This window comes from Euprymna scolopes, chromosome 4 (genome assembly GCF_053919585.1).
Source record: "Euprymna scolopes isolate OS-2025 chromosome 4, ASM5391958v1, whole genome shotgun sequence".
NCBI lineage: Eukaryota > Metazoa > Mollusca > Cephalopoda > Sepiida > Sepiolidae > Euprymna > Euprymna scolopes.
Genome location: NC_136485.1, coordinates 37,941,981 through 37,968,053, shown reverse-complemented (window position 1 = coordinate 37,968,053; position 26,073 = coordinate 37,941,981).

Sequence of the window (26,073 nt, the reverse complement as noted above, 5' to 3'; positions counted from 1 at the left end):
AGGCCAAAGGCTATACAATTGATTATTAAATAAATCGTGCTAATAATTTTGAACAAGGGTTTTTTGCAATTATGTTTGTTGTTCCTTTGTTATTTATTTTTTCTAAAATCCGATTGCTGCATCGAAAAGGCCAGTTAAAAATACATAATATACTTTGTTATTTTCTTTAATTTAATCCCTTTTTTAGAATTTATTAGACAAAATTTAACTTTTATTTTACCGTGCCAATAAATATGATCATCACTGTATATGTATAAATATGAATATATATGTATAAATATGTATATATGTATATATATATATATATTTGTATGTATATATATATATGCATATGTATGCATACATACATATATATATATATATATATATATATATATATATATATATATATATATATATATATATATATAAGGTTCATTTTACTGATGAATCTAAATTTAATCTTTTCGGATCAGACAAAAGACCACATGTCAGAAGAAAAAATGGGGAAAAACTGTCCCCGTAAGTGCGTTAAGAGTACAGTACAATTTGGAGGCGGCAGTATAACGCTATGGGGCATGATATCCTCAAAAGGAACTGGCCCCCTTGTGAGAATTCATGGAAAAGTTAATGCCGGAATGTACAGAGAATTAGAGAACATGTGGTACATAATCTTTTTAATTCTTATATCTTTATACAAGACAACGTAAAAATAGTTTTAGAAGAGCTAAATAGATCCAATATTTGCGTTATGGATTGGCCAGCTCAGAGCCCAGACCTGAATCCAATTAAAAATGTTTGGAAAATTATTGGTGATAAGATCACAGAAAAAAAAAACCCCAAAGAATCTTGATGATTTATGGGAATGTATGAAAACATCCTGGAATAATATTTCACCTATAACATGTGAACGATTGGTTCTGTCTTGCAGCAAAATAGGCCATAGTTTGATTGAAAACAAGGGGATTTTCACTAAATTCTGAAAGGATTCTTTATTTTTTCATAATGAATTTCCCTCGTTCCTTAACTTTTGGACGCCTGTAATTTAATTAAATTTATTTATATGTAAAAAAAATAATATGTATTAAAACGAAAATTAAAAAAAATTGTTTTCTTTAACTACCATTATTAAACATTGGAAAATTCACCAAATATTTTTTTTTCTTTTCCATAGATACAGTTAGAAGCCATTAAAAAAGATGATCGATCGTTCCTTAACTTTTGGACGCTACTGTATATATATATATATATATATATATATATATATATATATATATATATATATATATATATATATATATTTGTAGTCATCGACATACAATTCTGTTTCGTTGTATCACTAATCATCAGTACCGCGTGACGCTAAACTAGCACCTCTCCCAAGCCGAGGATTAAACCTAGAACCATCGCTTTTACAGTCAGAAGTTCTACCGATCGACCCACAGGAGTGTCGCCCGTAAATAATCTCGCCAAATGTCTATTTAAACAAACATCAGTCCACCACTTTTACAGTGCTCTAACCGCTTTGTTTATAAACAAAGAGTGAGCGTCGCATTTTTCAGCTAATTAAGTAGCGGGTGGGATTACTTACGACAGTGCTCTACCCAAAGAGGTAGGGGGGATTAACATATTGGTAGTCATTTGCAGAAGAAACCCTGTTTTTAAATAAATTGAGAATATATATATATATATATATATATACATATATATATTCGTAAATTGAGAATATATATATACATATATATACATATATATTCAATTTACTCGAAACAAAACATGGTTTATTCTGCAAATGTGCTTTTAAAAATAGTCACCCTTAAACAAGCCGCACCTTATTTTAAACTGGCATTGCGTGGATTCAATGTAACAAACACTATAATGAAAAACGGGCTTCATTTCAGAGTTTCTCATCTGCAAAGCTAACGAAGCTATCCATGTTTGAGAAGTCAGCCTGACCTTATATTCCACCATACGATGCAGTAGTCTCAACAAAACTGAGCTCCGGTATGTCAAACCTAGAGGAAAATGTGCTCTTTTTATCGATCATATGTAGTTGTCAGTTAGCAGTATGCATATTTACTAGTATCTAAAAGCCTTAAATTTCTGGGCGGCCGTACATTAATGTTAGTGTAATATAGCTGGCACGATGAATGCGAAATAGTAGAATACGTCTGTATTGTATGCAATGGAGTTGTGTATATTTCAAAGGATTTCTGGTGAATTATCTATATGAATTGTTTTATGTGACCTTGCTGTTAGTCACGTTAACTAGGTTTAGTCATAATTAAAAAGCAAATGTAAGATTATATCAACATACGCTAACGTGGAACCGTTCTAAAAACCAATGCGCCATCTTATAATTTAAACATATTTTTAATTGTTGATTAAACGCTAGGTTTATTCATTTTCTGGGATGTAAATTTAAATTCAAGGAAACCCATTTAATGGCAGATCTGAAACAATTGCTGCCAATGATTTTCGTTACTAAATTGATTGAATAAAATTGGATAATTTTCCAAGGGCCAATGATAAAATAAATAGCTGTGCCCCTCTCTGTTATAATGCTAATATTTTTTAACAAATATATTAGGGTTATTATCGATTAGCACTTCATTGCACACATATATCTTTGAAATACGTGCTATTATTAGTAAGCTCTGTAACAAGGCAAGAACTACCATATAAGTTTAACGCCAATATTCACCCGTAATTTGTCTTTTTATTAATGATTCTAAAGTAGTAAAAACATATTTATCTTTTGGGGGGATGAATATTTGTTGGGTTTTTTTTTCTAAAAAAAAGATTATTTTTTCAGTAAAACAATAAAAACAACGTTTTAAAAAGATAAAATATAATAAACTTACGGAAAATCTATGTTTAATGTCAAATGTGCATGAAAAAAGGATTCGTAAATTATTGGAATAAAGTCCGCTTGCAAAATTAAGAAGTAAAAATATGGCATTAGACAAAATGCATCAACGGATTTTGCTTGCAAAAGTATTTGATGAAACTGCAAGTAAGTCGAAGATGTTACTTGATAACAAGAAGTGAAGCAGAGGGAATATGGTAAAGAAAAAGGAGATTACACGTGGATGGATAGTCTGGTGAAAGGTAAAGTATCCAATGACGGTAAAATCCAAAAATGTAAATCAAAGAGAGTTAAATTTCCATTCGCACAATTAAAATCTAAGGAAATCGCGTAATTGGAAGATGGTCCAAAACAATCCAAAAGGCCGAAATCCGTGGAATAATTCACAAATAGGTACAAGGAAAACGGGAAAGAATTCAAATAATACTATTAAAAGAAAAGTCAATATGCGTTATCTCGGCTACCGAGACAAGGTGTAATATATTATATATATATATATATATATATATATATATATATATATATATATATATATATATATATATAGCAGAAGCAAGGTATGGTAAACATGCATGGTCATTTTTACTTACATATAATGTACACACTTTAAAATTAGATTCTTTTGAAAACTCGCTTTGAATTACCGCAAATATCACTAAGAAATTTAGAATTAATCATCTAATGATTTTATTGCTATATGAAAATATATATTCTGATGTTAGAATTATTATTTTTATTATAACTTTTATCGATGCATTAAACAATCGATCTTTACTTGTGAATGTTTCTTTGCGTCTACGGGAAATTGTATAAAACATAAAAGCGAAGCAATATTGGCGATCAAGAGTTGTTTACGTCACTTTAGTTGTTCCGCTCGTAACTAAACTACAACGCACGTTTAACGTATTTCTAAAAAGGAAAACTTTCGTACATAAGGATTGTATTTGATCTGCTTTCTACTAAAGTTTACCAGATGACACACTTGTTCGAAACACTGTGGCCACTTTGTAAATCAATACAAGAACAATGAAATAGTCATGCAAGTGAAGTTAGTTTCTGCAGAATTTTTGCTGGTCACGTTGTTTCATTCCATTTCCTTTGAAGTTACTTTTAACTTTGAAGAATAAAAATGACAACGAGCTTGATTCGAAGTAACCAATGATTGTAAGCTAATAGATAAAAACAATAAAAAAAATTCATCGGGAAATCCGAGTCAGTTCTTTGTGTTCTTTGTACCTTGCTCTTCCTTTTGATTAAGCTGAATGAAAAATTATACATTTCAGTTTCTGGTAAATGCGGAATGAGATTAAAAAGCAGTCGATACAATATAGCGGTTTTGGTATTCCTGCATATATTGGCATTTATCTTATATATATATATATATATATATATATATATATATATATATATATATATATAGTGTCTGTGTATGTGTGTGCGTGCGTGTGTTTATTTGTTTCTCTCTCTCTCTCTCTCTCTATATATATATATATATATATATATATATATATAGAGAGAGAGAGAGAGAGAGAAAGGGAGATATATATGTTGATTTATGTGTGTGTTTATATGTATCTGTATGTATATAAGTATATATATTTTTTACACAGTGGTCACCACTTATCAAGGCCCGGAAGCCACTCAGGGATAAGGGTTATTGCAAGTACATTACGTTAGTGTGGAGATTTGATGAAGTGTTTACTTAAGGGGGCGGTTCATTAGGAATTTGTTAACGTTTGACTTGAAGACATCCAATTTGTAGTCAGGTGGGAAGCAGGCAGACGGAACAGAGTTCCACAGGCGTGCAGTTCTAAGAAAAAAGGTTTGTGAATGGAATCCACGTTTTGATTTAGGCACATATAAATAGTGGGGGAAATATTTCACAGTGGATTCGGCTAGACGGGTGTTTTCGTGGCGAGGGGGACCAGAGATTGGAGTTCAGACGAGCACCTGCCATGGAAATAACGATAAAACAAGGATAGGTTCGCAACGTCTCTTCTGTATATGTATGTATATATATTTATATGGTTATTAGTGAGGATTCCAATATTTTCTCGATTCCGATACAATTACCGATTCCTTATAAATCTCTAAATATTTAACTATAGAGCTGCTATTTTCCATAATTTCTGTAAAAAAAGGGAGGGAAAAACATGTTAAATATGCAGATATTTTCCTAAACGCCCACTTACACTTGTGGCGGATGATCTATCCAGTTTAGCTTTACTGGTATTTAAAAGTCAATAAATATTTATCACTTTAATCATTATTACCAGCAACGGAGGATTTTGCTGTGAATAAAATCAAATAAAAAAAAGACAATTAATAGAATCGTTTTGGGATCGGAAGATAGGCACCAATTTTGTTCGATTCTTATACTAATTCCGATACCCCTAAATTGGTTGATTTTTCCGATTCCAGATTCCGATTCCGATTAATCGACCCAACCCCAATATATATATATATATATATATATATATATGTATAAGTAAGTATAAATATATGTGTGTGTGTGTTTTGAGCCTGGCTAGTACCAGATGGGAATTCTAGGCGCTCCATGTGATCTCCGCTCATTTCCATATTTTTTCCAGTCGTCCCGAACCAGCTTTCGCCACTGGTATTTACACAACGCCGACTTAGGATAGGTGTGGTTGTGATCGCGCACCTCTTGCCACAAAAATTTCACGTGCAGGCACACCTACATAAGTTATCTATAGCTTGTCCAGACTGGAAGAAGCTGCCATATGTATGTATTTGTATATGTATGTATGTTAGTATATGTATATATATGTATACATTTCTATGCATATATATATATATATGTATGTATATATATATATATATACATATATACATATATATGTGTGTGTGTGCGCGCGTGCTCTAGTATTATAAAACTATTATTTTTATACGTCTGCATAAGATGTTATGTATCTATTTTCAATATTTAATCTACCATTGTTCAATATTTGAGTAAAGGAAGGTAGTAATAAATATATATGGCAATGAAGCTACACAATAATGTTCGCGTTTCATCTCCATAAAAATTCTGCAAACTATCGCATGGAATTTATGTTATTGTTTGTTTGTTTGTTTGCTGTTATATATACACTTTCACAAGTATCTTTTTTACACAAGCAGTAAAATGAATTCCATGTTATCAACTGACGAAAATACACGAGGATTAAACGCGGAACATTCTGTATAGCTTTATATATGTTTCATAACATATATATATATATCGATATATATATATATATATATTAATATATATGAAGATGTATCTAGAATTCATGACTTAACGCTTATTAGACCAGCAAGATTCAAATAAAAACTGTAATAATCCTATGCCTGTTAATAAATAGTCTTAATATTTAAGTGTCATTGGAGTATTTTAAAAGGTGTATGGACCATAAAATAGTCAGACTATTAAGCATTAATTTTGCTTGATCTTTATTTCCATAAGAAAATTGAAAATTCGTATATATATATATATATATATATATATATATATATATATATATATATATATATATATACGTGTGTGTGTGTGTGTGGAAATATTCAGCGATAAATAACTACAACTAATATATATATATATATATATATATATATATATATATATATATATATATGTATCAGTTATGGATTTTTGTAGCTGAATCATTCTTAAAAACATTAATCGATCATTAACCGGAAATCAGACGTAAGAATGCATTATTTCGCTCTATATTCGGTTTAATTTATATTCATGTGAAAAACACAAATAGAAATATACCTTTATCTTTTGTCAAATTATATCACTAAATATTCCAAATGAACTAATAAATATTTCTAATGTTCTAGAATCCCTTTGAGACTTTTAATGGATTATAAGAGGTTTATACCTATCGAATTTTAAACAATTTAATATGTCTGATGCGCATTGAATTTCATCCATACTCTAAGCATGCACTGATGCAATATTGCCTAAAACATTTCTATTTAAGTATCTTTTATACTTTACAGATTACGTAATAATTTCGATGAAAATTTTAATGGGGATCTTAAATATACGTTTATGAAAAGTATTCTTTGTTTCAATCTTCAAATAAAGCAAATTACCATGGTAACCATCTATGTTCTATTCACGAGTTAAATTTTCATGAGTCAAAATTCAGGTTTTAATCTTACAAAGTTTTGGCTGATTTCGACTTTTTTATATTGGTCCATTTTGTAAACGGCAAAATACAATTTTCTGTGTAAATGTATCCACTTGAGTGTCGGGCATCTTATTACGCGCGTGCTTAGAGTAGACTTGTTTTTTATATAATTGTATTTCGGTTTTCTTATTCATTCTCACCTAATAGTTATGTTTATTCTGTGTGCTTGCAATTTCTCGTCCATCTCTAGTTTAACTTATATGTATGTATACATGAATACGCAATTTGATATACACGTGTTTGAATACAGTTGATCTGACAGATATATCTGAGTATGAATATTGATATTAATAATTGCCTCAGCTCATAAATTGGGTAAGATTGACTCAATTAACATGTCGCCTCCAATCAGGAAAATCAAACACACGTTCGTACGTCAAGAAACTTAATGATGAAAAAGCAATTATTTTGCATAAAAAGTATTTTAAATATTATTTGAGGTCGAATAAGTAAACGTCCAGGGAGAATATTAATCAAATAAGTATATGTTTAAATTAAGCAACAATCTAATTAGTTTGTATGTATAAATATGTTCATGATGACGTATATGCCTTATGTTTATATATATATATATATGCATTTTATATGGAGATATGTTTTCCGTGATAAAAGTGTTGTTTGTGTATGTATATATATATGTATATATATATATATATGCATTTTATATGGATATATGTTTTCCGTGATAAAAGTGTTGTTTGTGTATGTATATATATATATATATATATATATATATATATATATATTTGTGTGTGTATGTTTGTGGGTTTGTCTGTGTATATACATATATATATATATATAAATTTATTTTTTCTGGACTTCTATACATAAATATTACGAAAAGTATAACCTTATCACCATATAGATTCCAATTCACAAGAAAACACACACATACGCAAAACCTATATATATATATATATATATATATATATATATATATATATATACCTGTGTAGGTGTGAACAGAAATATTGGAATTTATTTCCAACATGTTATAATGTATTACCTTGTTCTATTTTCGCTAATACTTTAGTTTAAATAGCAATGCCTAGAAACTATATATAAAACAATATATAAAACACGGGGCTAAAAATAAACGAATAAAACAATATATAAAACACGGGGCTAAACATTATCGAATAAAACAATACATAAAACACGGGGCAAAAAATAAACGAATAAAGATATATATATAAAACACGGGGCTAAACAGTAACGAATAAAACAATATATAAAACACGGGGCAAAAAATAAACGAATAAAACAATATATAAAACACGGGGCTAAAAATAAACGAATAAAACAATATGTAAACACGGGGCTAAACATTAACGAATAAAACAATATATAAAACACGGGGCTAAACATTAACCAATAAAACAATATATAAAACACGGAGCTAAACATTAACGAATAAAACAATATATAAAACACGGAGCTAAACATTAACGAATAAAACAATATATAAAACACGGGGCTAAACATTAACGAATAAAACAATATATAAAACACGGGGCTAAACATTAACGAATAAAACATTATATAAAACACGGGGCTAAACATTAACGAATAAAACAATATATAAAACACGGGGCTAAACATTAACGAATAAAACAATATATAAAACACGGGGCTAAACATTAACGAATAAAACATTATATAAAACACGGGGCTAAACATTAACGAATAAAACAATATATAAAACACGGGGCTAAACATTAACGAATAAAACAATAAATAAAACACGGGGCTAAACATTAACGAATAAAACATTATATAAAACACGGGGCTAAACATTAACGAATAAAACAATATATAAAACACGGAGCTAAACATTAACGAATAAAACAATATATAAAACACGAGGCTAAACATTAACGAATAAAACAATATATAAAACACGGGGCTAAACATTAACGAATAAAACAATATATAAAACACGGGGCTAAACATTAACGAATAAAACAATAAATAAAACACGGGGCTAAACATTAACGAATAAAACATTATATAAAACACGGGGCTAAACATTAACGAATAAAACAATATATAAAACACGGGGCAAAGCATTAACCAATAAAACAATATATAAAACACGGGGCTAAACATTAACGAATAAAACAATATATAAAACATGGGACTAAACATTAACGAATAAAACAATATATAAAACACGGGGCTAAACATTAACGAATAAAACAATATATAAAACACGGGGCTAAACATTAACGAATAAAACAATATATAAAACACGGGGCTAGACATTAACCAATAAAACAATATATAAAACACGGGGCTAAACATTAACGAATAAAACAATATATAAAACACGGGGCTAAACATTAACGAATAAAACAATATATAAAACACGGGGCTAGACATTAACCAATAAAACAATATATAAAACACGGGGCTAAACATTAACGAATAAAACAATATATAAAACACGGTGCTAAACAGTAACGAATTAAACAATATATAAAACACGGGGCTAGACATTAACCAATAAAACAATATATAAAACACGGGGCTAAACATTAACGAATAAAACAATATATAAAACACGGGGCTAAACATTAAGGAATAAAACAATATATAAAACATGGGGCTAAACATTTACGAATAAAACAATATATAAAACACGGGGCTAAACATTAACCAATAAAACAATATATAAAACACGGGGCTAAACATTAACCAATAAAACAATATATAAAACACGGGGCTAAACATTAACGAATAAAACAATATATAAAACACGGGGCTAAACATTAACGAATAAAACAATATATAAAACACGGGGCTAAACATTAACGAATAAAACAATATATAAAACACGGGGCTAAACATTAACGAATAAAACAATATATAAAACACGGGGCTAAATATTAACGAATAAAACAATATATAAAACACGGGGCTTAACATTTACAAATAAAATCATACAGTAAGATTTTACAGGATTCACCAGTGCATCTAAAAGACGCACCTTAAACGCTTGTCGAATTTTTAGTTCTTTTAGGCGCCGTAAAGTTAAGGAGCGCTGACTTCATTTTGACATCAGATGTAAGGATGCTCTCAACGAAGTTTTGTTAAGCAGCTAGTAGGATAAAATTATTTGGAAGATATCAACTAAACACAGCTACATTAAACTATTTAAAAGATGTAAATCGGCTTCATTCTATTTAAATTAGGTAAATAATAATAATTAGATTAGTCACGGTATATAAATATAGAAAATAAACCCAAGAGAGAACAGTCAATTAATGAAATGGGAATACTTTCAACGAGCCATATTATACGAATTTTAAAATGAGAGTTACTTTCCCTTGACAATGAAAAGAAACATTACAAATAAATGTTCCCAACAAAACAATTGTATTGGTTTAAGTAAACATCGATAGTAAAAATAACAAAAGATAATTACTAAGCAATAATATTGATTTTAATAAAATTAGAAAGTAAGAAGATATAAATATATACAAATTGTGATACTTCCAGTCAAATGACGACTCGAAAACTTGTGTGTTTCGGGAAATTTTTATTTGTCAAAATCATTTTAAATTTTATGTAATATTTTGATCTGTAAATGTTTACTTTTATGAAACTCTAGCTGAAAACGCTTAACTGAGTGATCAGACGTCGCCGAGGATCCACGTCATTTTCTGAAGCAAAAATAGCTGCCAAAGGGAGGTCATGATGACTGTTTAGTGGTGGTCGTCGACTGGTCCTATTTATTAGTTTTTAGAATGCAGGCGAAACGATTACAGTGAAGAAGTACTGTCAACAAATGGAAGAAATACATCCGAAACTTCGACAACAACACTCAGCATTAGTCAATAGAAAAGGCCCAATTTTCTTCGCGGAAATGCCCGAACGCACGTTTTTATTTATTTTTTTTTTTTACATGGATTTCACTACTTATCAAGGGCCAATGGCTACTTGGGGATAAGGGGTATTGTGTGTACAGTAATCAATGGGATAGTGTAGCAATAGTATTGGAGAATTGGTAAAGTGTCATTACTTAAGGGGGCAGTTCATCAGGAATTTGTTTGTATTGGACTTGAAGACATCCAGGTTGAAGTAGGGAGGGAAACAGGGAAGCGGAACAGAGTCTCACAAGCGTGCAGTTCTAAGAAAGAAGCTTTGTTCATGGAATCTACGTTTTGATTTAGGCACAGATAAGGAGTGGAGAATATTATTGACGGTGGTTTCAGCTAGTCGGGTGCTTTTTGAAAAAGGTTGGCGAGGGGGGGGCAGAGAATGGAGCTCAGACGTTGCTTAACCGACGTTACAGAAGTTGAACTAATAGGGCTGCGAAACTTTACCTCATCCGCCATAATTTCCAGGCGTCCCAGTTATTGACAACCACTTTTTAAAGCATCTCGACAAATTTCTGCGTGAGAAATCCTGTAAAACATAAGCAATATCAGAAATGCCTCTAGCGACTTCATCGCCACAGAATGCAACAATGCTATGTTGCTAGCTTTTTTTTTACACGGTGGTTACCACTTATCAAGGGCCGGAAGCCACTCAGGGATAAGGGTTATTGCAAGTACAGTACGTTAGTGTGGAGATTTGAAAGGGTTTACTTAACGGGGCGCTTCATTAGGAATTTGTTAACGTTGGACTTGAAGACATCCAAGTTGTAGTCAGATGGGAAGCAGGCAGACGGAACAAAGTTCCACAGGCGTGCAGTTCTAAGAAAGAAGCTTTGTTAATTGAATCCACGTTTTGATTTAGGCACAGATAAAGAGTGGGGGAAATGCATTTGTTCTGAGTTTGCAAGCGTGTGATGATTCTCACCGTGTTTATTACAATCAATAAATTTTTTCTTGAGTCGATATATGTTTATCTGAATTTTAAAGTTTAACCCAGCAAGAACTGTCTTGTCAACCTAATATATACATGTGTGTGTGACGTGATATATTGGATATATTGATTATTGTTACTAGTTACTTTGGGATAAGATGTAAACAACTCTAACTCTTCTTTTTTTTACTATGTATTTGAAGTGTCTCTCTCTTTATCTCACCAGGTATCTTGAATATTTATCTGATGAAGTAACTTCAAGAAATCGCAAGCCTTCTGGCTAGAAAAACACGTGTTGTAAACAGTAAATGTATCAGCATTGTCAACAACCTACAGAATAAACGAACAGTGTTATGTATACTTTGATTATTTCGTCGCGTTGAAACGAATATCTATTTTAATAATTCAAATTTCAACAACTATGCTATTTTGGTATTCTATGTCTTTTATATTGGAACAGCTAACAGTCTTGTCCAGAAATATAAGAAAATGAAAGCAAAGTAAGAGAATTGTGCTGTTATGATAAACGTTTATATACTCTATTTTTCTCATGGTAGATTTTTTAGTTAAATTATAGCTTCTTGAAGATGTTTCAAACGTGCTATTTGTATTCCATTTCTTTAAAGCGATCTGTGAGTTCACTCTTATTAAACCGAGTGAAAACAGACTTAACTCTCCATTTTTTCTATGTGTTTGATATGTGATAATTCTCATTGTCTTTCTATTTACAGTCGCTAGAGTCACACTGATTAGTCGTTGCTGTTGAGTCACACTGATTAGTCACTCCCTGATTAGTCTTCGCTTTTGATTTTCCACATCGAACTCGTGTGTACAAAAGGGATTAATCTGTCTCTTTAACGTACCTACCTGAAATAAACGTTTCCTCACGCATAAAATTATAAAAATCTATTATCCGGGAATTTTTTTTTAATCTGTTAGAAGCGCTGACTGAAATTTGAAAACTAAAATACTTAGTTTGAAGCCAAAATTGCAACGCGAAATTAATAAAATAAACAAAAGTATTTTTTTAAGAAATATATTTCGGAGTAAACTCCCTTGTCGATCTTTTGTGCTTTTTTTTTTCTTTATCTTCGCCATGACGTCGAGTTGAAAAAAGTTGGATGAAGAGTGATTCCATGTGATGTTAACTGCGGTGTTTTATAAAGTCGAACAGGTTGCGAGTGGCTGCGCGATTTGAACATCTGGGTAGTTTATTTTTTGTTTGTTTGTTTATTTTTTCCATCCGTTAGAAGCGCTGCCTAAAATTTGAAGAATAAGATATGTATGATTACGCTTGAAGACAAAATTGCCACGCTTAATTAATGAAATGAACAAATATTTCTTTTTTAAGAAATATATTTCGGAGTAAAACTCCCTCGTACATCTTTTGTGTGTTTTTCTCTTTTTCTTCGCCATGATATCAACTTGAAGAAAATTGGATAATTTTAGTATTTTTACAAAGGACTTACCACTTATCAGAGCTCGCACGCCACTTGATGATAAGGTTTACTCAATGTAAGACGGTAATGGTGATTGATTGATTATTGAAGAAGGCGGTTCATCAAGAACTTGTTTACATTGAATTTGAAGGCTACGATATTGTAGTCAGCAGGGGAGAAGACTAGCGAAACAGTGTTCAACACGCAGGCATTTCTAAAACAAAGTTTTTCATAGAACGTACGTTTACGTTCAGGCAGAATAGATGATGGGGAAAAGTTTTGATAGTGGTCGTAGCTAGTCGACTATTTTTTTTTTTTGTTGTAAAAGTTCGGCAAGCTTATTAATGGAGAAAATCGCACACAAAAGTAATAAAATTATTATTTTTTAAAATTAAATAGATAGTTAATTCTTAAATACAGATGAGGGAGTTACGACAGACACAGACCGTAGCTTTCCGCATTTGGCAACTTAGACTTTGTAAACATATTTTGAGAAGATATAAGCTTCTGTCTACTACACTCGGTATCTACAAAACTATTTCTGTGTTATACGCGATTCTATGACATCAGATGCGGTACCAAAGCGACGTCTACTTTGTTTTCTATATTTTGGATTTGCAAGTCTTTGTTATGATGGAAATAAAAGAAAAGTCCGGCAAGTTTATTAATGGCGAAGAATTTCCCACAAACGTAATAAGACTAAATTTGTTTAAATACAAATATGTAGTAACTTTTTTTTAAAATATGGATTATTGAGTTATGGCAGACATAGACAGTAGCTTTCCACCTTTGGCAAGTAAAACATTTTAAAGATGTTCTGACAGCATACACTCTTGCTTCCACTTCATTCGGCCTCCATAAACTTATTCTGTGTGTTTGCTGCTAAAGCGCTTCAGCTGCTCGGTTAAACAGTGAAAGTGTGAGATTTTGCTGTTTTTCGGGCGTACAAGTGACAATAAGTTCGACATTATGGTCATAATTATTTTATGTATTAGCTTATTTCTTGCTGACACATATTAATAAGTCAGTAATACTATTAATGTATAGTTTAGTTAGGACACGGGGCTGGAAATAAAAATGAACATCTAAAAGTGAATCACATTTGTACAGGATTCAAACATATGACTCCTAATAAGGGAATAGCTAATGTCAGTGTCGTTTTTTTTTTCTGTTCTATTAAAATGTTGTATATTTGAAAATATCTGATGTTCTAGAAACCAATCATAAAAATGTATTCCCCTAAACGCATGTGGGTAATAGTATTTTAATATATACTAGCAGTCCGCCCGGCGTCCTAAATTACTCTTGGAAATTTTAACATTTTAATTCATGCATGCATACTTCGTATTTACTGTTATAGACTCAATTCGTTATTGATTATTACATTGGACAAAATATATAGTATTGATTTCTGAAAATTAAGTGTATTTATATATATTATTGTATTCAATTTCGGTAAACAAATTACTATCTGGTTGCTACAATTCATTTACTTTTTTCAACGTAAACAGATTTCATCAGGAGACAGAGGTCTCAGTTATTGATTAACACTTCTGTCGCGTGAGGAAATCGTTTAAAACTGAAACAGTACTCCTTTGTCAAAAATAAATTTTGTTGTGATTCTGCAGAATTTAATTCAGAGTTTCCATTTATATTATTGCTCTATTACGCTTATTAAACTTATATTATCTGCTTGGGATTGTTTTATAAATATTGATGATTCTACTTATTTGGATATATGTATATATATATAATTTATATATATTTAATATATTTAATCTTTTATAAAAGAGATGACAAGTTACTATATATATATATATATATATATATTAACTTGTCATCTCTTTTATAAAAGATTAAATCGCCCGATTGTCTAAATACATGATGCACATAAGCAAGGCCCGCAGAGTGTTATATTTATACTAGCAGGCCGTCCGGCATTGCCCGACATTGCGCGGAATTGCCCGGTCGTAATATAGGCTTACTAATGATATTTTGTTTAATGCTGATTCAATATTTATTTATATTTCATTAGACCCAATATATAGTAATCATTTTTCTATATTAAAATGACTCGTGAGTCACCACTGAGAATCGAAACCAACACGTTTGGCTTACGATTTACTTTTTTTTCTTTTACGTTAATCCCTGAGCTTTGAAAACATGTTTTGCTGCAAGGTTAAAAATTAAAACATGAACCAATAGTATGCATATTGGTTATACCGTCGTTCAACTTTCACCTGGTAAATTTTATTTTTTTTTTCATTTTTACACTTTTGCACCGATTTTCACTGCCAAAAACCTAATTATAAAGTTGCGCATCAGTTCAAATACCCTAAATCTTAGCTTTCATATTCGTAGACCAACAGCTAACAGATGGGTTTGGTTGGATATTTTTTTAAGCAAATATATATTCGCATACACAAATATATGTAGAAACAGATTTGTGTTTACTATAAATTTTTTATGCAAATACTACGGAAGTATAAATCATGTAGAATATCTGCATGAATATAATTATATTTAATAATTAACTAAAGCTGATCATCCCATAGAAACTGAAAAGGCTAACAGGGAATTAATTACAATGAGTTTATTTTAATAATATGCAAATAAGCTAGATCTTTTGCAGATGTATGCAATCTCACGACTATATATAACAAAGATTTCCCCCTTTTTCAATAGATGGAAAAAAAGGTGTTTAATATAAATATATATTCACAAAAATAAATTTATTGGGGTGTAGATAAATATATTTCATACTGGAATGTACTCATATTTACTGATTGCTTATAATATCATGGGTAAGCAAACGTTTTATAAGCCAATGCTATTAAAAGTTGTCATAATTGAAGAATAAATGTAGTTATGCCAGTATTGAAGCAGTCTTTAATATAGCATCTGCTTTAATCCTAGCAAATAATATTAAAAGATATGAAACGTCGCAAGTCGCTCATAACACACCAATCAATGACGTTATCACATTAGCGAACACGTTCGCTGTTCAATTATAAATCTGTAGGCGGAATGCAATCCAAAATAGAGACAGAGAATTATTAACCCCTGTAAAGTATACGTAAATTATCATCTGCTAATTTACCACAAGCCGACAAAAATCCAACTATAATATTCGACTAATCTGAAGTGAGTGAAATATGTTTAACATTCTGTCCTCGATTATTATTGCCAAAGAATCTGATCCTTAGTCGATAGCTATATCCTATCGAATTGATCTGTGTTGGAATAATGTGAACACGTATAACGACATTACTATGGAAGATAGGATTTGCTAATACTTCTGCATTTTGCTTTTGTGTGAACGAGTGCAACAGAACGACCGTGCGTCTAAGCTGAAGAAAGTGATATTTATGAATAAAATCTTTACAGCGCCATGCAGATGAACACAGCCCATCCTTCATATATTGCTTCTATTAGTCTCATGATTATATTGGGGGGGGGGTTACAACTGACTATTGCTATTATCCATATGTCATATTTGTTATATTGTAGTGAATTTAATAATGTTTTAAATAATTATTTTCTACTCGTTGACCAGTGTCTGCGTTATTATATAAACAACTAAAAAGTGCAGGTCTATAATACCTTGACACGCCAGTTTATTTTAAAATGATTTATACAGAATCCAGAAATACATTATCAAATACTATTTAAATAATTTATAGATTGGACCCAGCAAAATATCAAAACTACTACATATATATATATATATATATATATATATATATATATATATATATGTAAAATAAAATCCCCTCCAAAATAGTCCGCATACAGACATTGTCCCACCATTTGTTGAACACTATGAACAAAATTCAAACCACTTAACTAATACAAATCAGCAAATTAATATTAATGCCAGACCTCGAGCTTTTAATAAAGTACATACATATATCAGCGCTACTTCAACGTTAATTAAGAAAAGAATATCAAACCATATGTCTTCTTTTAACAACCATAATTTTGATAATAACCAAGGAACTTCTCTTACCACTTTAATTAAAACAATTAACTCTAACAATACCCACTTCTCAATCAAATGGACTATCATAAAAAAGTTAAGCCTTATACTCCAGGCTCTAAGCCATGTGGCCTCTGCACAACCGAAGCTATAACTATAATTACTTCCCCTCAAAGTAACAATATAATAAATTCTAAAAATTTACTGATCTCTTTCTGCAAACATAAGGCTAAATTTAATTATGGCAATTTTGAAATTACATAGTAATTACATTTACCTTTTATATAGATATAAAAAAATTTTTCTCCAACTTTACCGTTTTTTCTACATACTCCTTAATACTTTATAATTTAATAATCCCTTATTTTAATTCTTTATTTATTCTTTGCATGGCCGGTTTTTATCTGTATTTTCTGCTTTATTCTTTAAAATTTCCTATCTATCTAATATATCAATCTACCCACACTTTCATATCGTGTATGTATATTTACTTATATTTTACTATATGCACTTATTCACTTTTTTTCTTGCTTTTTCCTGATTTTGCAGATACCGGCTATCCTCTCCCCTTAAATAATTTTTATTTTTTTATTTTATATTTTATATTTTATTTTTTATTTATTTATTGTTCATTTATTATTTATTTTCTATTTATTTATAAATTTATTTGTTTTCCATTTAGTGTCTTCTAACAAATCTTGCAGACATTTTTTTAAGTGATGACCTGTACATTTCAATTGACCTATATTATTTTGCCCTATATATTTTTTCGCGCTTTTAACATTTCCTGCCTGGGTAATTTTGACATTTGTTTCTCTGTTGTATATTTGACTTTATCACCATTTAATTTTGTTCTCCTCTTTTTCTTCCCTGATCTTTCTTATTTATATTTATGTCTCGGCAGTAGAGTGAAAAGCATATCTTATTTTTCTTTTATTAATATTATTGGAATTTTTTCCTTTTTCCCTAGTACACATTTTTCTGAATTATTCCATGGATTTCTGCCTTTGGATTATTATGGATTATCTTCCAATTACGGGATTTCTTTGGATTTTACTTGTGCAAATGGAAATTCAATTAACTTTCTTGAAGTTATATATTGGTATTTTACCGTCACTGGATCATTTGTCTTCCACCAGACTATCCATTCATTTGTAATCACCTTTTTCTTCACCATATTCCCTCTGCTTCACTTTTTTTTGTTTCAAGTAAGATTTTGACTTACTTGTTGTTTCATAAAATACTTTAGCATGCAAAATCAAATCCCGCATTTTGCTAATTCCTACCCTCTGATGAGAAGGAAAGTATTTCTTCGAAACTCCGGGGATTAAGGACTATCAACTTATCTAGTCTTTCCTATTCAGATTAAATATGTTTTTAACTCATTTCAAAGAGTTTTTAACATGTTTTATTAACTGTTTGCTCGTATATATATATATATGCATGTATATATATATATATGTGTGTATATGTATATTTTATATGTATATGTATATTATATATATATGTGTATATGTATATTTTATATGTATATGTATATTATATATATATATGTGTATATGTATATTATATATGTATATGTATATTATATATATGTGTGTATATGTATATTAAATGTATATTATATATATGTGTGTATATGTATATTATATATATATATGTATGTTATATATATGTGTGTGTATATGTATATAACATATATATGTGTATATGTATATTATATATATACATATGTGTATATGTATATATATATGTATATTATATATATATGTATATATGTATATTATATATATGTATGTATATTATATATATGTATGTATATTATATATATATGTGTATTATATATATATGTGTGTGTATATGTATATATTATATATATACGTATATTATATATATATATATATATTGTACTTTTGATATTCGTGAGTCACGAGGGGAGAGTAACTGACAAGGGCGTTATGTGAAGGTTTATTAAGCGAAAAAAACATGTGCGAGGAAGTGGCGTTATGTCTTACCTAGTTTTGCGCTGCAAGCCAGATCATTCGCTTTTCGCAGACACGGCGAGCCGGTAAAAGTCGGTCAAATTAAATAGAAAGGCGACCCCGTTGTTTAGTCGTAGATACTATCATTTAGACGTGATATAAAAAGTTTTAAGAATGAGCAACCCCCTGAGAACGCCTCGGAAAAAAATCCTTTTCCAGACATACACCAGATACATACATACATACACACACACATTTCCTTATATATATATATATATATATATATATATATATATATATATATATATATAATGTCTATTTATGTTATAAGTAAATTCATTAAATAGTAAATAGAACACAATGCGTAAATCATGCAGAGTCGAAGCACATACACACACAATTAGCCATACGATCTTTTCATAATAGAAATATATATGGTAAGATAAGCCCGGCAGCAAAGTACTTTCATACGTTTCTTTGATCACTAGCCATTAGGCGCTCGCGATTTCAATATTAAAAGGAGCGCCGTCAGAATAGTAGACAGTTCAGATGAATGGTTTCTCCCTCTCTTACCTTTATAGCAAGGTTATTCATTCAATGAATGTTTCTTCTAGCATTACGAAAACATGTCGTCTTTTATACACATCCCGAAACATTCCCAATTTGACCTTTTTTAATGTAAATATCACTCAACTGTGATTAAGCGTCTGAATTGGCTTACTTATTAGTATAAGTATTATTGTAGCAATGTTGATAATAATAATTGTAGTAGTATAAGTAGTAGTGGCGCTATTATTTCTTATTCGAGCAAATAATAAAAAATATAGTATTTTGATTAATCGGACCCGTGGCGGAAAGTATGAATTACTTCAAATGTGTGTTGAAAGGCTTGCCAATGCAGGAATTGTTCAGTCCAGCGTACAGCAAACCGAAAGCCGCAGCGTAAAAAGTTGATATCTATTTTCTACCTCTTTCAATGGGAGTTTCTCCCGAAAATATTTCAGGAATATACCATTAACCGTCAATAATATACCGTGTATAATACCTAATTATACATGGTATATTATCGAATATTTATGCAAACTATGGTATATTATTGAATATTTATGCAAACTATGGCATATTATCGAATATTTATGCAAACTATGGTATATTATGAATATTTATGAAAACTATTCAATTATTTATCATTATTTATTTATTTACATGTTTACAATGATTGAATAATTTACTAAAGACTAAAAACATGGCAATAGTTTAAACTTTAATTCTATACATTTATACAGATATGTTACAACCGCTCGAGATATACACCAATTTTTGGTGAGGTATATCTATTTCCTTTGCTGTATTTCACGGGTACCGCTGGCGATTATATCTTCAGATGTTATCAAATTGACATAGTCTTCCTGTAATATAACAAATGAGACAAGTCAAACAGTAGGATGAAAAGACAGCCAGAGGAGGGATGAATAGAAAGGAGGAAGTGAGACGAAGAGAAAGTGAGAGTGAGAGAGAACAAAAGTATAAAGAGAGATAGGGAGGTATGAGATGAAAAGGTATGAAAGAATTAAATAACAAAATGTTTTTTGGAAGAAAAGGTAAAAAATGAGATAGAACGAATATAGAAAGGGGCAAACATTTATTCAAGTTAGAAGGAAAGAAGAAAAGTTGGTGATAAAGAGAGAAAGAGAATTAGAATGACACGAACATACAGGCACAACAATAAAATTACGCTATACAGATGTCAAGTTTTTAAATTAGCTCTAATAAGTTTGACAGAAATACAATGAGTTTTATCAGGTACGTAATTGGTATTAAAAATAAGAAAACGCTGGCTGAAACTTTATAAACAATAATTACAATAAAGATAATTGCTCTAAATGAAATAATTTTCACAATGCTTAAATTGCTTCTAAGAACTACCGCCAGTCATTTAAATATATAACTAAAGGATAAATTTATCCGTTTCTTTTTAACTGTTTGCTTCTAAAAGTAATAGATAGCATTATTAACATAGCACAAGTTTCTAAACTGCATTGAAAAGAAGTGTTTGAAAGCATTAATTCTGCCGTTGCCCAGAATACTATTCAACATATCTATGTCATCTATAATGTCCCTATTTACAATGTCTCCCCACGGGACAGAGTTAGACACCAGGGTCGTTTTTTTAATTTGGAGAAAAGTAACAAAAATAAAAATTGTCTTATTCGTAAACGATTTCTCCTTCACTGACAGAACAAGAAATTGAAGTGCAGCATCTGAAGAACAGATGGTATTTATTTGCTCCCCCACCGAGCAAATTAGGCACAAGGCCGTTTTTAATGTGAGGTAAAAACCAGCTCCCCTAAAAGGGGTCACTCTGGTTACCAAAAATAATAATTGTCCCAGTATAGAGGGTTTCCCCTCCATTGACTGATACAAATTATCTTAAGTGCAGTATCTGCCGGAACAGATGCTACACTTTGATCTTGGCCAGAAGGCCAAGTATGAATAATTGTCTATAATGTTAAAAAAATGTTATAAGGTTGGTATTTTCTTGCCCCGTTTCGCCGTGGATGTGTAAAATCTAGCATTAAAAAATAATCCAGACTTTGAACTTAAACTAACATAAGTTGTGTGCGTGTGTCTTTGTGCGTTTTAAAGAGATAGATAGATAGAGATAGAGAGAGAGAGAGAGATAAATATCGAGAGAGTGAGAGAGACCTATTTCCCAGTCAATAATGGAAAGTAAACGACTTTTTCAAGGAGTTTTCTTCCCTGATTTAAGGGATCTACAACTATGCATATATTGGGGGAATAAGTTAAAAGGTGATGGTATGAAACTGGAAGGGAGAATATATATATATATATATATATATATATATATATATATATATATACATATATATATATATGGAGATGATAGGAGAACATTTAAGAGAAATGTGTTACAATTTTACTCCTGAGCAATAGCAGGTATACCCTACTAGTTTGAAACAGCGATAAGATTATCACAACCTTATTTAACGAGAGAAAAATTAAATGAGCGTATGTTTTATAGGCTTAAGTTTATCGAGATCTTCTTTTAAATAAATACGCGAACAAGAAGCCTAGGAAGTTATATCTCTGTAGATATCGCTCATAACTGTCAAGCCAGCTTACGTCGAGTGCATACATTCTGTATTGCCACACGCTATGGGGATCTTTTCTATCTGTACAGACAATTGTGACGATTGCGTCTACCATTTAACATAACACATGTCTAAGCAGAGGGCACAATATTATCGGTAAGTCTGGATCATCTTTCGTCTCTTGAGTGAACCATTGAGACGTCTATCAAAGTCAGATTTATTTATTTTTTTTTTTGCACAAAAATAAATCGACTAATACAGTTTGATGGCACTTTCTTTGAAAGTTCTTTTAATGGTTTATTCAGATTGATCAAATATGAAGAAACTTGTTTGATAGGCCGTCTTGGGTCATCATCCAATGCAGAGATATCTAAAATCGATTTTTGTCTTGACCGAGCCTCTGTTCAGCGACCACTGGCCTGGTCGGGGCTACTGACACTTCATTCATTTTTAAACTTGTCACGTATTTGTTTGATCGTTTCTTGGCGTGGAAGTTTGGACTGAAAAGCGGTTTTCTATTGTCTCTGTACTTTAGATATTCTCGTATTCCAAATGCCATTTGAAAACTTACTTATGCTCTTCAAATGGAAGTTAAACTTTTATTTGAACAGTTTAAGCAAGTGATCAGTCAAGATTTACGTAAGATAATTTAAGGAGAAAGAATCCCTTAAAAATATAAGGGTCTACTGTTCGATCAGATTTCTAATAAACATTAATGTCAATTCTAAATCTAATTGTAATTTGTAATTTTAATCGGAGCCAAGTACAAAATTAGCATACTTTTATCTCAATATCTCACAGAAGAGGCGTTTCTTGCCTGTATCTATCGTTATTTTGATGGCAAGTTCTCCTCTGAGCTTCAATCTATGAACCCCCTCACCAAACTGTCACGAAAAACACTCGTCTAGCTGATAATATTATAAATAACTTCCCCTACTCTTTATCCGTGCCTAAAATTAAACGTAGATTCCATGAACAAAGCTTCTTTTTTAGAAATGCGCGCCTGTGGAACTCTCTTCTGTTTGCCTGCTTTCAAGCTGACTACAATTTGATTGTCTTCAAGTCCAACGTAAACAAGTTCTTGATGAACCGTCCCCCTAAGTAATCCAATTTTTAAAAAATTCCACTACTTATGATTACTACGTTAGAATCCTACTGAATAATGTGTACACATAAACCCGTATCCTTGAGTGGCCTCCGGGAATCTATAAATTGCGATTCCTATATATATATATATATATATATATATATATTGGTATATGTAGGCAGCATTTTTTCATTCAAGCAAATATTATTAAATACAACGGAGACATTTTGTCTTATAATTCTTTTTTTTTAATTTTTCAATTTTTCGTATTGTCTTTTTTGTTTCAAAATCAAAAATATTAATAAAGGATCCATACATGTTGCTGTTACGAGCGCTTTCGATTCGTCCACGAATCATCATCAGGTGTTAAAAATACAGGATTGCGAAAATGAGGATTAAAAATGAAAACTAAAATATATATATTCAGTGATGAGTTAAAATAAAAGTCGATTAAGAATAAAAGTCGATTAAAAATTCGAGTGTTAAAACCAGCAAGTTCGTAGACACCATGTACGAAGTCCGTCCAACACGGACTACGCAAGACATTTCAGAACGTTACTGCTTTTTTGAAATGCAATGTCATTTATATTAGGTTGAAGAGTTCTAATGTACGACGCTTCAAGAATCTTTAATTTTTTTACATTATTTTCCCGTTGTATAATTTTTGTGTTGTCAACGAGGACCTTTCTAACATTGGAGGGGGGACAGCTATGTTCTTTATTTAAATGTTTGTAAATCGCGCTTGTGTCGTTAAGGTGCATAGTTATTCGCCGGGACAACGTTGTTGTTGTATGCCCAATGTATGTATTATTTTGGGAGTTACATTCTCCAATAGAGCATTTAAATTTATACACTACATTGGTTTGCTCCAACGTTTTTATCGCCGGTGAAGAGTTGTTTTTAACCACAAGGTTTTGTGTTCGAAATTTCCTATAATAGATAATAAATTTAATTTTAAAATTACTGTCAACAGGCGTCAAGTATCTTCGTATAATATTTTTTATTGCATTTTCTTCGATTCTGAAATTAGGCGTCATTTGATTTTGGTAAAATATATTAATGGGGTTTGCATTGCGGTGTTGGCTAACATTATTATTCTGGTTATCGGAAGATTGTAGCATTTTTTTATTTGTTCATCAACAATGTAATTGGGGAAATGATTATTGATGAGTACTTGTTTAATGTGTTTTATTTCAATTAGCAATGCTTTTTTTGTGGAGGATATCATTTTAGCACGATTTAGTAAATTTTTTATTATGGCTATTTTGTACCTTTGTGGACACTCACTTTTAAAGTTCAGGAGGCTAGAGTTTATGCTAGTTGGTTTTTTATATACAGATGTATTACAAGTGTTATTAGACGTATCAATAAGGACATCAAGAAATGAAATTTTATTGTTATTTTTTAACTCTACTGTGAATTTTAAAATTGAATTTTCTTGAAAGAGGTGCTGTAATTGGTGTATCTGTTCATTATTTTCAACTAAAATGAGAATGTCATCCACGTAGCGTACATAAATTGGGGGTTTTATGTTGTTTTTAAATATTTTGTTCTCTAAGTCAGCCATGTAGAATTCACTTAGGGTTGGTCCGAGGACTGATCCCATTGCCACACCGTCTATTTGAGTATAAATGTTACCATTGTGGTCATAGAAGGGTACTTCTGTAGTGCAAATTAGTAACAATTTTTTAAAAACTATTTTGTTAATTTTAAGTGGGGGGAGTGATGGATTATTATAAATGTTCTTGATAATTATATCTATTGTTTCTACTACAGGTACATTTGTAAATAAACTTTCTACGTCAAGGGAAGAAATTATTTTGTTTTCTGGTTGCAGTGATTTTAATATTTGTATTAGTTCGTGTGTGGACTTAACGCTATATTTACTAGGAATATATGGGCTGATAAGTTCGTTTAGTGTTTTTGTTAAGCGATAGATGGGAGTCGGAATTTGGGATATAATAGGTCGGAGAGGGAAATCGGGTTTATGTGTCTTGACTGTGCCATATAAGTAACCAGGTTTATAGTCTCCAATTATTTTAGGGAGTTGAAAATTACCAATTCGTGCATTATTAGCTGTAATTAGTTTATTGACTTGCGTTTTAAGTGTATTAGTAGGATTCTTACTAATTTTTTTAAATTTCGTATTATCATTAATAATATTTTTAAGTTTTTCATCATAATCGGATTTATTAAGAATGACGAAAATATTGGATTTATCAGCTTTTTTTATAACTATATTAGGGTGGTTACGTAGTTCTTTGGCAGCATTTTTTAAATCGGTAGTAAGTACCGAGTTGTGTTTTTTATAGAATCGGGTTTTTATAGCTTCCGCTTTTAGGATATCTCTTAACCCAGGGTGAATGGTGATTTTGTTTTCTTTTTCTAGGTTAGTAATGCGTTCATAGAGTAATTCAATTTCGGCTTTTTTTTAATAATATTTGCTTGAATATATATATATATATATATATATATATATATATATATATATATTTGGACGTTCACAGGAAAGTTAATAAACAATAGCTCACAGCTATATATTTGTCTCTTAAACATAAACAATCATAAATGACATCAGAATGAATGAAATGGTAAGCACATAAAATGACTT